General features: G+C 33.0%; 1 pseudogene; it reads right to left on the reverse strand.

Moving 5' to 3' along the window:
• Positions 1–934: 934 nt before the first annotated feature.
• LOC101396415 (small ribosomal subunit protein eS1 pseudogene) lies at positions 935–1,595 on the reverse strand (annotated as a pseudogene).
• Positions 1,596–15,436: the final 13,841 nt, after the last annotated feature.

A 15,436-nucleotide genomic window follows, 5' to 3' on the forward strand; every position in this document is an offset into this window, starting at 1 on the left:
GTCCTACAAGAACATACAAAAATAAATAAATCAACATTTTAAAATCTTCTGATAGAGATCAACAGCAATCTCAAATGGTTTTATTTGAAAATTTTATTAAACCCTAAAAGAACAAATAATTCTATTCTTCTTAATTTTTTTTTCCAGACCATGAAAAAAAGGAAATAGTCATAAGTTAATTTTATAAGGTCAGTATAGCATTAATACTAAAATCTACTAAGTCATTATGAGGAAAAAAAGAAAGCTATCCTCTATTCCTCATGAACAAGCATCTTAGAAGTTTATAGATTTCAGTCATGTGCACCGTCCAGATGGTCTCAACAACACTTGACTCTCTCAAGGCTGTGTCCTTAAAACAGCTCCTGCTGTGAGAATGGTGGGCAGAAAGTACAGGACAGGAGAGGGGGTAAGAGGCTCTGATTGCCTGGTCCAGCTGCAAGGTCAACCCAAGGTCACATCCTCTCGATTACCTCTTCCAACAAATATGTATGCACACACACACACAAACACATTTGAAACTGGAAGAAAAACAGATTTAATTTACTTTCTTATCATATATTTAAAAAATAGAGATGGTTAAAAAATGTATAATTAAAAGGCAAAGCTATAGAATCTTTAGGGGTCAATATAGGAGAAAGTCTCACTGGGTGGTGAAGAATTTCTTAACCAACAGAGAAATTACTAAAAATGAAGGAAAGTACCAACAAATACAAGGACGTTAAAATATTTTGTTTATCACATTTCTCTAGATAAATTGGAAAGGGAGGTCACAACTTGACATTTGCATAAATCTGGATTTTAGAGTCATTTAGAAATGGAATTCTGCATATCCAAGGATTATTTTAAAAGAAAGTGTGGTGTTAAGCAAGTTCAAGTCTTTCCTCTAAACTGGAATTACACCATTATTTTTTTCCACAATAAGTCTTTTTATTAGTCACCATTGAATGTCTGAATTTTCAACAGATTCTTGGACGAGTGGCTCATGTCCATCAGCTCGGTCGACCTTAGCTCCTGTCTCATTCCCAGGAGCTCCTTGGAGCTGCTACCTTCACCATGAAACCCCATTAGTTTTCTCAACCCAAACCTGGGCTTCTACAGCATTTTTGCTTTTCTAACAAAGTCATCATGGAGATTGGTAAGTCTTTTTTATATCTGTTCCAATGCTACCTGACACCCATTTATTGACCACTGCTTTCAAGTCATTTGTCTACAGCTCTTGGGTCATAATTTCCATCACCTTCTTCCAGCTTTGGCAGACCCATGGTCTTCTGAATCTGATTGTTATATTTTGTAGTAAAACAATGGCCAGGCAGTTTTTGCCCAGAACATCCTCAGTAATTAGCTTGAATTTTCTAAGTGCAGTTCATCATTCTGCAGATCAAAAAGGCTCACTTCAAAAATACTGCCTTGAAGTCATCAGCTGCAATTTTGGTTCCTTGAGTCCTTGTGACGAGTGTTTTTCCAACATAGCTTATACTGAACATAGCTGGTGTTTTCACATCGTATTTCTCTTCCTTAGAAAATGGATCAACTACTTTCTTCTTGGCTCCCTTTTCACTGCCTTTTGTAAGATGCTAGTTCTTGCCAACCACCATAGTGCTTCTCTGAGAGTCAAAAGGCCAACACCATTATTTTATTTTGCATTTTTTAGGGGCAATGCAAAATTACTCAATGCCAGTTCATAATCTCAGAAACAGAAAACTGCTTAGATTTTTTTAGAGCCTTTGTGTACAATGGATAAAAAGTTATCATTACACATCATTTCCTTGTAACCACCAAAAAAATATTTTTTTAATGAAAAGCATTCTTGGACAGAAAGGATACATGTTTTGAGGAAATGATAAAAATTATGGTAACATGGTGCTATGGTATGAATGTTTGTGTCCCTGCAAAATCTATATGTTGAAATCGTAATGCTCAAGGTGATGGTATTAGGAGGTGTGTCTTTGGGAGGTGCTTGGGTCGTGAGAGTGGAGCCCTTATGAGTGGGATTAGTGCCCTTATAAATGAGTCACCCTGATCTGGACGTAGAGTCTCCAGAAATGAGAGAAATAATTTATGTGGTATTTTGTTATAGCAACCAAAACTAAACACACGGCTTATTTATTTTAAGGTTTCGTGTTATCTGAAAGGTACTAAGATAATTTTTCGATATAGTTTTATGAGTAAATATTTATTTCCATCCTCCTAATATCGAATAAAAAACAATCTATTTCCTTAAACTTAAATCATAATTGCTATACTCTTTCTAGTTTCATTAGCTTAACATGTATGTTAGACTCTTCAATTTCATCTTCACAATTATTAGCATAAGGATTTTTTTAAGTGTGTAAATATCATTTGACTTGTAAGAATATTTTAAATGGAGAACTGCTATCACTTATGTTACAGTTAATATTGCCAGTAGTTTTAACACAACAATTAGGTCTAATAAATTGGTCATAACCTTGGAAACCATCTTGTATAAATCAATATAATCTGCCAGCTCCTTGGTTGTCATAGAAACTGATTATAGCAAGCATGTTTAATGCAACACACATTTTATGCATAAATAATTAACATGCTAAAGTTTACAAATGAATCTAATCAAAACCATGTTTACCACAACTTTCATTATTGCTCTATATTTTGTCTGCTGCATCATTTCTTTTTAAACTTGAACCAAAAAATATATAATACTGGAAAGAGTAGATAAAGGATGTACCTTTAGAGCTAATACTGAGTAGTTCTCTCATAAGGAAAGAATTCTCTCTTTCCAGATGAAATAATTTATCAATGTGACTTGTCCAAGCAATTGAATTGTTCTTGCTTCTGATGTGTTTAGCTGTTCCCATCTTTGCCTAACTAATAATTTGGGGAATGAAAAGACTTTCAAAATCCAACATTAGGATGCACTGGACTGCATCATCCTATGGATTTAAAATGTAATTTCTAAGGAATAAAAAGGATATGATTGGAGCCTTGAAACAAGGGAGCAGTGTTCTGTGCAAATAGTCAAGATCCAGTCAAGGTTTTGTCATTCAAAGGTTTCAACCATAAACCATTAGGACAAAATTATATGAGTCATTATTTTACATAAAATGCATGTTTATAAATTCCTTCTTTTTGTGTATTTGAATAAGCAGCACCAAAAGGTAAAAATATTATAATCCAAAGAGAGAAGCATCCTTATCTCAATACGGAATATTGTGAAGCCTAGTGTAAAATTTAAGTATTTTACATAAAAGAACATCATTCAGGAAAGAAGCTAAAAAAAAGTATAAGTACTTTAATAATATCCATGGAAGAAGTTATACAATTATATGTATATATATGAATATATGTGTATATATAGCTACAAATATACAAGTGTACATGTATATATAGAGAGAGAAATAGTAATGTAACCATGTACTATGCACCTATCACTCAGCTTCAATGAATAAAAATTCATGACCAACTTTGTTTTATCTTTATCCCTACCACTTACCCCCATCTCACATTATTAAGGAGATAAACCGAGACAATATTTGATTATTCCTTATATAGCTCATATGCACCTCTAAAAATAAGCAAGCTTTCAAAAACATACTCATAATATTGTGAACTCCCGTAAAGAGTTAGTTCCTTATTATCATCAAATACCCAAAGCGCTTTCCCATTTCTGCAGTTGTCTCATAAAAGTTTTCCAGTTGATTTTTTTGGAGTGAGGATCCAAATAAGGTCTATGCACTGAAAGTAAACAGTGTGTCTCTTAGATTTCTCTCTATGTACTTATTTTTCCCTCCTTTTAAATTTTTTCTTCCCTCTGGGAATTGGTTGAAAATAAATGTCAAGTTATTTGTCCTATATAGTTTCACACAGTATAAACTTTTCTGATTGCCTCTGTGTGGTATCTTTTAACATGTTTCTCTGTCTTCTTCTTCTCTGTGAATTGATAGATGTAGAGACTCAGTTTTGAATTTTAGAAAGAATTCTGCATAATAGATGCTGTGTACTTGCATTAGGAGGCCATCATGGCTGGTTGTCTTAATTTTGCTATATTAGAAGTCATTGATGATAATTACCTAATATATGTTAATGACTTTGGAGTTGCAAAATGGTGATATATTAATTCTAATACTTTTATTCATTTATTGGCTGAGATATTTCTATAAAAACCTTTCCCTCATAAACTCTTTGGTTACCACAAAACATAGTTTTTATAGGAAGAGGGTATAAATGCTTGAATCTATCTTTTTTTTAACAGCTTTCACAGTAATAAAGTATTTTCTTAGCGTCGTCTAAGAAAATCAATAAGACTGTATGTTTGTGTATATACGCCAATATTTAATATTTAAACCATAGCCATTATTTATCTTTTGTACTAATCTTATTTATTAATGATAGCTTAATTATCTATAGAGTCTTTTTAGAACTTAAAGGAATATTTATTTATAAATACAATCTAGGTGGGGTTTTTTTGCAGCTCAATTATGAATAAGTAAGACAACGTGGCTTTTCCTTTTCAATATACTATTTTGTAGAGTTGAACTTTTTATGTTTTACAAATGATCTGTAATAAATTTTAATTTTATTGCATCAACTAGTGTTTTCTAGTATATTTCATTGATAAATATATAAACTTCTATGTTGCAAAATATCAGACCAAAAAAGGGCAAATGATGTGATGAGAAGGCTGCTTAAATGCATATTACAGAGAAAAAGATATAAGTTATCTGATATACATATATTAGAATATAGATTATATACATATAATCTTGAGCATTTTCTTACATGGAAGAAATGTTCATATATTACATAAAGGAATATATTTTATTTTCATTATTTACCATCAAGTTTATCTTCTTAGTTTAAAGAATCAGAGAGTTTTATTTTACATTTTTCTTTTTTTTTATTTTTGTGAGGAAGACCAGCACTGAGCTAACGTCTGTTGCCGATCCTCCTCTTTTTTGCTGAGGAAGATTGGCCCTGTGCTAACATCTGTGCCTGTCTTCTTCTACTTTATATGGGACGCGGCCACAGCATGGCTTGACAAGCTGTTCGTCAGTGCACGCGTGGGATCTGAACCTATGAACCCTGGGCTGCCGAAGCAGAGTGCGCGCACTTAACTGCTACTGCCAACAGTCTGGCCCTTTATTTTACATTTTTGCACTCGTAAGAGTTTTAATCTAAAAACTTCAAAATTCAAAATTATTTAAAAACTCTTGTGACTATTCTAACATCAGTTTCTTTCTGAATAGCCAGAAATAACACATCACTTAAAGAGAAATGCAAAATGAAGGATTAATCTTAAGGAGTGCTGTGTTCATGAACAGTGAGAATGTATCATTGTGTCTTTAATTAATGAAATGATAAGATGATTATTTTGCCCACATGATATATACATCATATACGGATATATGATGCAATTATATCAAATTTTGCCCTCAATTGATTGTAAGATGTATTGTCTTTAGTAATGCATTATATCTGTCAAATCATTCAGTCCATTTACTCACAAGTGTAGGAAGATCAGTCTCAAGACACTATGAGTTAATTACCAAAGAACACGTTTGTTTCCACATTGAATCTATTAACTCCTTCAGAATAACTTTCCTGTTTTATAAGCTATTGTCTATTCAATATACTTCCAAAATAATGAGATGTGAAACAACTGGTCCACTCTTACATTTTTGATTCAAAATTAAAGGTTTATTTTCTTGATGTTATCTTCATGAAGAATCCCCAAATAGGAGAATTTATGCCCAATTATCTAACATAAGTGAGGAAAAAACCTTAACAAAAATACTGAATGAAAAATATTTAATGCATAGTATGTTCTCAGGCACCATGCTAGTTGCTGATTGTATGTAGAATGATTATATAATCTTCTATTGTAGTTTAGTTTGAGAATGAGAGGGGGCACTATTAATAATTATGCTAGAATAATGTGTGTAAAATAAGTCTTTCCAGGGCAACCAGGACATCCTAGTTACATTAAAATAATTAAAATATACTGATTCCTATCTTCTTAGAGGTTATTAAAGTATAAGAGTTATTTTATACAAAAACAATTAAATATAAATTTTCAAATTATTTAAGAGCTGAATAGGTATAATCATAATGGAACTGGGTGTGATAAAAGATTTTAGTATCGAGCTTGCTACCCAAGTCAGTAGTATTATGTGGCAATCATATCTACAATTAAAACTTTGTCTTCTCAGAAATATTTTAATCATCCTCTGCTATTACAATTTTTTTCCACCAGATGGTAGCCAATAAAAGGGGGAAGCAGAGAGATTAACAGAGTTAAAAGAGGTAAAATTAAATTGAAACAAAACTCAAATAGAAAATTTGATTACAGCTAGAGATATAACTAGGTATGTAAAAATTCTGTATATCAAATAAATAAAAATGAACACTTTTAAACTTCTTTTTCAAAACAAATATTGCTACAATATTGAATTTGTGAAAATTCTTTAGGATTAACTTGGATTTCTAGGCCTCTGAGACTGTTAAATATGGGCACTGGAGTGAATGTTTATTGTTTCATAGATCATTTACAAACATATGGATACAGACATATATTAAATATTTCTCAAGTCTTTGTTTATTTAAAAGAAGCTGTGTGATGATCTAAAATATAATTTTTACAATCTGCATTTTCTGACAGTTCTTTTTAAAAAAATCCATCTATCCCTCTTCTCCTGCAAAAATCAGATATGTGGATTTATTTCCTCTATGTAGAGTCTTCTCCTCTAGCCTTGTTAGTCTTGGCTTGTACATGAAGTATTCATTATTTGCAAAAACCAATTATCATCCCTGTCTGGATACATTAAGATTTTTTCTACAAGTCTTTTCCTCTCCATCACATTTTAAGCAACAGCTTACATGAATTATTCATAGTTCCCATATTGCAGGCAAGGTTTTTTTTTTTATTAAATTTGATCATAATAATAGTTATTACCCCAGTCATGGCAGTTTTATGAGTCTTCTTCAATGCCATTACCTGGAAAGATTTCAATCAAGAAATATAAAAGATGCAAATCAATTTCCATAATAAAATTAAACTGTACCATCTACTCCTTCATTCCAGCAATGGAGCTGATTGACAGCCTCTTCCTGATAGCTGAAGCAGATAACATTCAGATACAGAAATGGAGAATGGCAGATAATTTGCTCTTAAGAATTGCAGTGGCTTTTTCTTCATTGTTGTTATTTCGTGTTTGCTAATCTCACTGGAACATAATATTTAACTCAGAATCTGTATAAGAATTTATTTTCAAGCATAGTATTTTCTTTTATAAAAGTAGTTGATTTTTTCAGGTAGTTCTGTTACTACAGAATAAACACAGTATTAAGTGCTATGATGTTGTTTTCCTCCCAATGATCGTGTAATCTAATTTTGTAAAACAAAAATACACTATTTTGGGGAAGAAAGAGTACTTAATTTGGTGCTGGGTGTCAATTTTTTAAATAAAAAAATCAGATATTTTGGTAAGAATTTTCTTCTGAGAAATATTTATCAGAATCTGCTCTCAAACAATGAGAGGAGGTGTTCAGTTAAGTTGGACTGTGAGAGTGCAGAGTTAAACTGGGAAATTTTTTTTCGTGTGTGAGGAAGATTAACCCTGAGCTAACATCCATTGCCAATCCTCCTCTTTTTGCTGAGGAAGATTGGCCCTGGGCTAACGTCCATGCCCATGTTCCTCTACTTTATATGTGGGACGCCTTCCACAGCATGGCTTGATAAGAGGCGCAGAGGTCCGAGCCTGGGATCTAAACCTGTGAACCCCAGGCCGCTGAAGCCGTGTGTGTGACCTTAACGACTATGCCACCCAGCCGGCCCCAAACTGGGAAATTTTTACAATAAGAAGTTATGATGTCTGAGAGCAGAACTGGGAATATGTGCCAGTATATACCCTGGTTTAGAAGAGAGGATTTGTAGACCTATGAACACCCTCACTTCTTAAACTGTTGAGTGACTAGGAAGGTGACTGGAGTAGCAACCATCTGATTCTATTCTTTCCAAAATGTATCACAGGATTTGAGTAGAAGATGAGACAGCAACAATGATCTTTTATAGAAATGACTCTTTAACATTGTTCAAGGCCATGGCACGAAATAGATCTTACAACTTAATTCTTTATTGTTCTCTTCAACAAATATCTACAGTTAAAACTTAACATTGGCTTAACAACTAAAATGTCTTCAGCTTAATATCTTTACTTTTTTCATAACTTCTACTTTCACAAATACTTTTGTGTTCTGGGATAATATTAAAATATAATTTCAGGAATAAAAAAAATAATTTTTAGTGAAGCAAGATAGAAAATTTAAAGTTCACTTGGCAGCAAAAGTAGTCACCAGAAGGTTTCATCATGCTAGCCCTACTTAGCTTCCATGCATTAATTTAGACTTTACTTCTCCCAGCCTTTGATGACCCTTCTATCCAGTATAGGAGCCTCTTTTCTCTGCTTGTCTATATCTTAGTACTTATCACCATGGACAGTTCCTGTTTAATTGTTTATGTTTATATCATATTATAAACACTTTCTTGCCTGAAATATTGGGTATATATCCCATAACTAGGACAACGACCAGTCAATGCTTATTGATTTGAATGGATGGATTGATGGATATGCCAGTTGCATAGGTAAGCAGCTTCCATAATTGATATGTGTATTCCAGAAAGATTTCTTCTAATCAATAAACAATTGTTCCTCTCCTGCTGTATAATAGACTGCAATGTCCTTTTTTGTAACCTATGGTATGGTCACTTCTATGCTGTTCATTCTCTAGTTTAATTAATATCAATAAGAGTATCATTCAAGAAGCCATAAAATAATTTGAATTTAATTATTATTAAATCTTATGTTACAGAATAAAAATACTATATTTTCAAAAAACAAAGGCTTACACAACATATGCAAATTTACATATTCAATTATTTGAATGTAAAATTTCTATACACTTAGAACTAGCCAAGAGTAATCTTAATAACAAATTTAAATCACCAAATTTCCTGCAAAGTTTTTGAATGTGGGTCACAAAATTAGACTTCATATTCCTAGTGCACAAAGGAAACAAAGAATCAATATAAATTATGACATTTGTATTACTTATAAACTAGAGCCACAAGACAGGTGATTGAGTTGAGAGAAGACTGGCTGAGCTGTAAGTGATTTTCCCTTGAAAAATATTCGTATTGAAATCCTAATAATAATAATAATAATAATACATGTTACTACAAAGCTACAGTAATTAAAAGAGGTGGTACTGGCATAAGGATAGACATATAGATCTATGAAAAAGATTTGAAAGTCTAGAAAAAATCTTTACATTCACGGTAAGCTAAATTTTGACAAAGGTACCAAGACAATTCAATGTGGAAAAAATAATCTTTTCAACAAATGGTGCTCAGACAATACAATATCCACATATAAAAGACCTCATATCTTATACCTCACATTGTATACCAAAATTAACTTACTATGAATCACAGACCTAAATGTAAAAGCTAAAAACTATAAAACTTTTAGAATAAAACATATGGGTAAATCTCAATGACCTCCGACTAGGCAATGGTCTCTTACATATAAAACCATTATGTGTATAACAAAAATCACAGGCAATAAAAGGGGAAAAAAAGAGATAAACTGGACTTCATCGAATTTAAAAACTTTTGTGAACACAATTGAAAAAAGTGAAAAAGACACCCCCAAAATTGGAAGAAAATATTTCCCAATCATGTATATATAATAAGGGAGTCACCTCCAGTGCAAAGAACTCTTACAACTTAACAACAACCAGACAAATATACTAATTAAAAATGGACAATGGATTTGACCAGACATCTCTCAAAAGAAGATGTACGAATGGCCAATAAGCACATGAGAAGATGCTCAACATCATGAGAAATTAGAGAAATGTAAATCAAAACCATGATGAGACACCATTTTACGATTGCTAAGATGGTTAGAATAAGAAAAGATGAGCAATACCAAGCGTTGGTGAAAATGCGGAGAAATTAGATCCCTCATACATTGCTGCTGGGAATGTAAAATGGAGCAGCTACTGTGGAAAACAGCTTGGCAGTTCTTCAAAAAGTGAAACATAGAGTTACCATATGACCAGCATCGCTTGGTGTATATCCAGGAGAACTGAAAACGTATGCCCATAAAAAATATGTCAATAGTCACAGCTGCATTCTTCATGATAGCAGAAATGTGGAAACAACCCAAATATCCATCAACTGACGAATGGATCAATAAAATATACCCATACAGTGGAGTACTATTCAGCAATAATAAGGATGTACTTATACATGCTACAGCATAGATGAATCTGATGTCATGTTAATTGAAAGAAGCCAGTCAAATGACCGTAGATTGTATCATTCCATTTATAGAAAAGTCCAGGGGAAAAAAAAAAAACTAGGAACAAATGGAACAAAAAGAAAACAGCAAGCAATATGATAGATTTTAATCCAACCATAACAACAATCACTTTAAATGTGAATGATGTAAACACATCACTTAAAAGACTGAGATTGTGAGACCAAACTACATGCTGTCTAAAAGGAACTCACTGCAAGTATAAAGACGTAGGGAGGGTAACAGTATTATTTAATTATAAGATTTTTAAATTTAAACTAAAATTTCAGAAATGTACACTAAATTATTTTTGCAGGAAATGATGTATTGCAATGTCTTAACTGAGTCAATAAAATGTAATACACTTTTCCTGGGTCACTTTTGTGCCATTTTTCAACTTTTTCTATGTTAGTCCAAAACCACAGGGGATAACATAACCAGCACTATGGGAAGCCTGGTTTGAGATTCTACATTTTAGGAATTCTCTATGTCAGTTTGCCGTTAGGCTTTTTTTCTTTATTAATTTTGCTTTCTTCTTTCCTCAATCTCAGAGTAATCCAATTGCTTCATTTTCTGCAAAGTACCTTCCACAGCCTCATCTCCCTGTAGCAACAGGGCAGCGTACTCAAAATATGCTGTGAGAAGTTTTGAATTAATATTGTGAATGTAAGGCATTATGCGCCAATTATTCTAAAACATATCATTGAGTGGCACTTGTATAAAAACAATCATAAACAGCTAGCACTGTTACTACATGCAGTAGAAAGGAAATTTACTTACCTTGCTAATTTTTACTTTAATATCAGTTTTAAACCTTAAGAAAGATATTCAGGAAGAAAATAACAGTTTTAAACACGCAAATTGAATCACCTTCCGCTTGTTGTTAGAACTAATTTTTGTTTTGGTTTTTAAATAAGACCTGGTATTGAAGAAATGTGACAGCATAGTAAGAATTCAAGTTCCTGAATCTTCCCTTTACCTGACATTTCCATGTGAGGACGTGTCTAGATGAAAAATAAAATGGACTACAAACAAGCAGTAGCTATTTTCTCAGCCAATTCAGTTCTAAAATTCTCTGATAGTTGAGGTGTCTTTTGTGTTTGCTCATCTTGAAAATTCATCATAGTTTACTCCATATATTTCACTTTCCCAGATATAAAAAGAACCACTGATGGTCTGTTCAGTACCTGCTCCTCAATTGAGTTATTAGCTCGCATTGGAGGAACATCTTGTGTCTGGCTGTTTTGTTGAAAATGCTTTTCTTTTTGGTATGGGGAAAAAAATCAGTTAAAACAAGTCAATCGTATCCAAATATATTTTTATTCAAGAATCTCTACAGCTGACTTTTTATGTTTAATATTCAGAGACTAACAGATGGCAATACAACTAACAAATACATTTGTAGTTCAGTTTTGCAAAGACTTACTCAACTGAAACACTTGTTTTAGAAGAAAATAACTAAGGTTTAGGAAGAATCCCTAAATCTCTTGTGAACTCCATTGGGCATGAAATAAAGTTATCACTTATTCATTGAAGTCAAACCACAGACAGATGAAAATCCGATGAAAAAATAAAAAGTAAATATGTAAAAATTTTCTTAGGAAGCTTCTGGAAATGTAAATATGTTCCTAGGAGAATGTCTACAAAGTACTTTACGGTTTACCTACCATCACAACCAAATGAAGTCCCTTAGATACCTATGTTACTTCTGACCTCCCTCTATTAATAAAAAACTGTAAATATTCTTCAGGTTTGCCAGAATAGCTTGGTGGAACACTGTTGACACAGGTTTTATTTTTTTCATTTTGTTTGCTTGTTTATTCTTCCATATATACTGACAAAGCAATGCAAGTAGAATTCATTCACACAAGGTAGAATTTTTTCTTCTAAAAAACCAGGGAATGACTATGTGCTAATTAATAGTAAGCAAAAGTGTTACTAAATTTTATGCTATTTTGAAGGGGAATGTTATAAGGGTGTGTCATTTGTGTGTGCCTGTTGACGTGGCATCAATCAGTTCTGGAAAGCAGCTTAAGCTTGGAGAAGTATAATATCTCTCTCTCTCTGGTCACTAGGAGTCTTCACATTACAGGACTTCAGAATCCACTATTTACTCTCCTCATCAATCATAACTTAATCTATTATTATTGTGAAACTATTGACAAACTCAACTCCGTTTATTATTGCACCTAGTTAAGGGCTATAAATAGGCAACTAATAGGAAATAGGAAATATAAAGTTTAGTAAAATGTAATTTTAATTAAAAAGTGTTAAAATTTTTCTGACGAGTTCTAATATTGTTTAGCTATGTTCTTTAGCAAATACATGAAAGAGGATACCTAAATTATTTGGAAAGGGAGATGGAAAGTCAATGGAATTGACAAATGACTCAGTGCTGATCGCACACATCACAAAATAAATTAAAATAAATACAGACAAATTCTGTGTCAGAATGGAGAACCTGTATAAAGAAGGTTAATAATGCCCCTCCAGACTTTCTTTTCTTTCGAGAGAAAAGCGGTCCACTATTGGGAAGGGAAATATCTTAGTATTTTGGCATTCATCAAGAAAAGCAGATTTCCAATATAGGAATTTTAGAAGAAGCTTCCGGCTCATCTGGTCAAAAAAATACTCAGAAATAAAATATTGGATTTTTGATGTCTACTAATATGTAATACCCCAGATATGAATAATATTTAGTTAATTAACACCTAGCTTATATCATCATTATATTTCCCCAACAGAAATAAGGAAAGAATTCTTATAGCAACACAATATTTTTGTGGAAATGAAATATTCATTTCAATTAGGACACTTACATTTATTAGGCACTCAGGGTCTTAGTCCTCAATTAGCACTTGTTCTTAAATATGATTTCAAAATAAGCCACAAAATGAGGCATTAGTTCCCTGGGGTTCTCTAAAATATTAAAAACAATATCTAACATTAAAGAGATGAAAAGTAAACCATTGTGTACACAGACACATATCAGGGCTGAGCAAACATCTCATTATTCAAAGATAAGTAGATACTTTTAAAATTATGAGAATATAGCCTTAGTGATGATAGGAACAATGTGGTTTCAGAAAATTACCACAGACATCTTTAGGAAGTATTTGTTCTAAATTCACAATAGAATTCAAGAAAGCATGAACTCCATAAAACCAAAGATAAAAGACAAAAACACACTAATAAAACCATTCAAATAGATATATAAAGAGAACTGGATGAGAAGCTGCAGGCAAAAATGAGGATATTTCATGACTTGGGCAATGAAAATAAAAAAAGAAAAACAATGAGATACTTCAAGTCGTATTAGATTCAAAAGTGTATAATCATCATTTAAAAAAATACCATTATTATGTAAAAGGCCAAATTCAGGAAGGCCTTCAGATTACAAAGACAGGGTTAAAAACAAGATAAAATGGAATAAAATTATCAAATGTAGGAAAGGTAATATAAATTCAAACTATGGATTATTGATATTTCTAAAGAATAAAATAAATTCATAGAAGTAATAATAATGTTTAATAGAAATTCCTGCATTAAATAAATTCTTAAACTTGCATATGTATAAGCACCAATTCAGGGAAGATTAGTGGTTACACACAAATCTGTTGGCCTTAGATTTATTTATAATAAACGTCAGAAAAAAATGAAAGAAAAGGTACATATCTCAGATATGTTTCAGTAGTTAATGAATTTATGCTATTTTTATTTATGACAAGACAATGATACATGATACGCAAGAGTCATAATCCTTTAAAAGAAGATTATGAAAATAAACCACAAACAAAAAATTAACTCTGATTTTAAAAAAATCAGAATTGAGAAAGTACTATGTTGCAGGTGATACAGAGTTTAAAATAATATGTTCAGGCAAAAATAAAAAGGCCTTGACAGTCTGGCTACCCTCAAACATCTATCAAGCTCAAAAAAAGCATAAGAGTATATATGAAATAAACAGAACACCTATATTACATGGTAAACTAGGGCACATTAACTAATTAACCATATTAATCTAAGAAACACCTTTGGACATCTATTACAAAATGCCTTGGGGGCACCAGATTAATGGCAAAATGTCGTGTAGTATTAGTTTTCTAGGGCTGCCATAACAAAGTAGCACATACTAGGTGGCTTAAAACAAAAGAAATTTATTATGTCACAGTTCTGAAGACTAGAAGTCCAAACTCGAGGTGTTGGCAGGGTCATATCGCTTATAACACCTGTGAGGAAGGGGAACGTTTCCTTGCCTCTTCCTAACTTTGGGTGGTTTGCCCACAATTGTTGGTGTTCCTTGGCTTGCAACTGCACAACTCCAATCCCTGCTTTCGTTGTCACATGGCATTATCCCCGTGCGTCTCTTGGTCTTCAGATGTTCATCTTCTTATAAGGACATCAGTCATATTGGATTAGAGGCCCACCCTACACCAGGATGACCCCATCTTAACTTAGGTAATTATATGTGCAATGACCCTATGTCTAGATAAGATCACATTCTGAAGTAGTGAGAGTTAGGACTTCAACATATATTTTTGGAAGGTGGACACAATTCAACCCATAACACCTTGAGTTGGCCAAAAACACATTTCTTCTCATAGAAAAAAGGGAGAGGAGGGGATGAAGTTTATAGACCTTGTGTTGATTGCCTACTCTTCACTTCATTGGTGAAGTTATGGGAATGGCCAAACACATGACACCCAACACTGGATAGATGAGATCAGCAACAATCTATTAGTCACATGTACTTACAACCTAGGGGTGGAGTGAGCCATACAATGCAGGGCTACACAGGGGTTGCAATTGGGAAGAGAGTGAACAAGTAGGGATTATGGGAGGCAGGCTTTGTAGTAACAAGAAGATGAGGTGATCCCTGGTTCCCACAGGAAGATGTGATCGGCTTGTTTGAATAACTTCATGGGCTGTCAGGGAACTGAAGCCTGCTGCTCAGAGACAAGCAGGCACTATGCCTGCTCCCCATGATAAGGGAAATTGTTTAGCTGGAAGATCTTATCCATGGGAGCGAAGTAGATAGAGTTACCTGCAGGTAGACCATATGAAGCCCCCTGATTTTACCAGATATCAAGCCCATTTTA

The sequence above is a fragment of the Ceratotherium simum genome, chromosome 38 (assembly GCF_057802395.1).
Source record: "Ceratotherium simum simum isolate JZ-2026a chromosome 38, ASM5780239v1, whole genome shotgun sequence".
NCBI classification, from domain to species: Eukaryota; Metazoa; Chordata; class Mammalia; order Perissodactyla; family Rhinocerotidae; genus Ceratotherium; species Ceratotherium simum.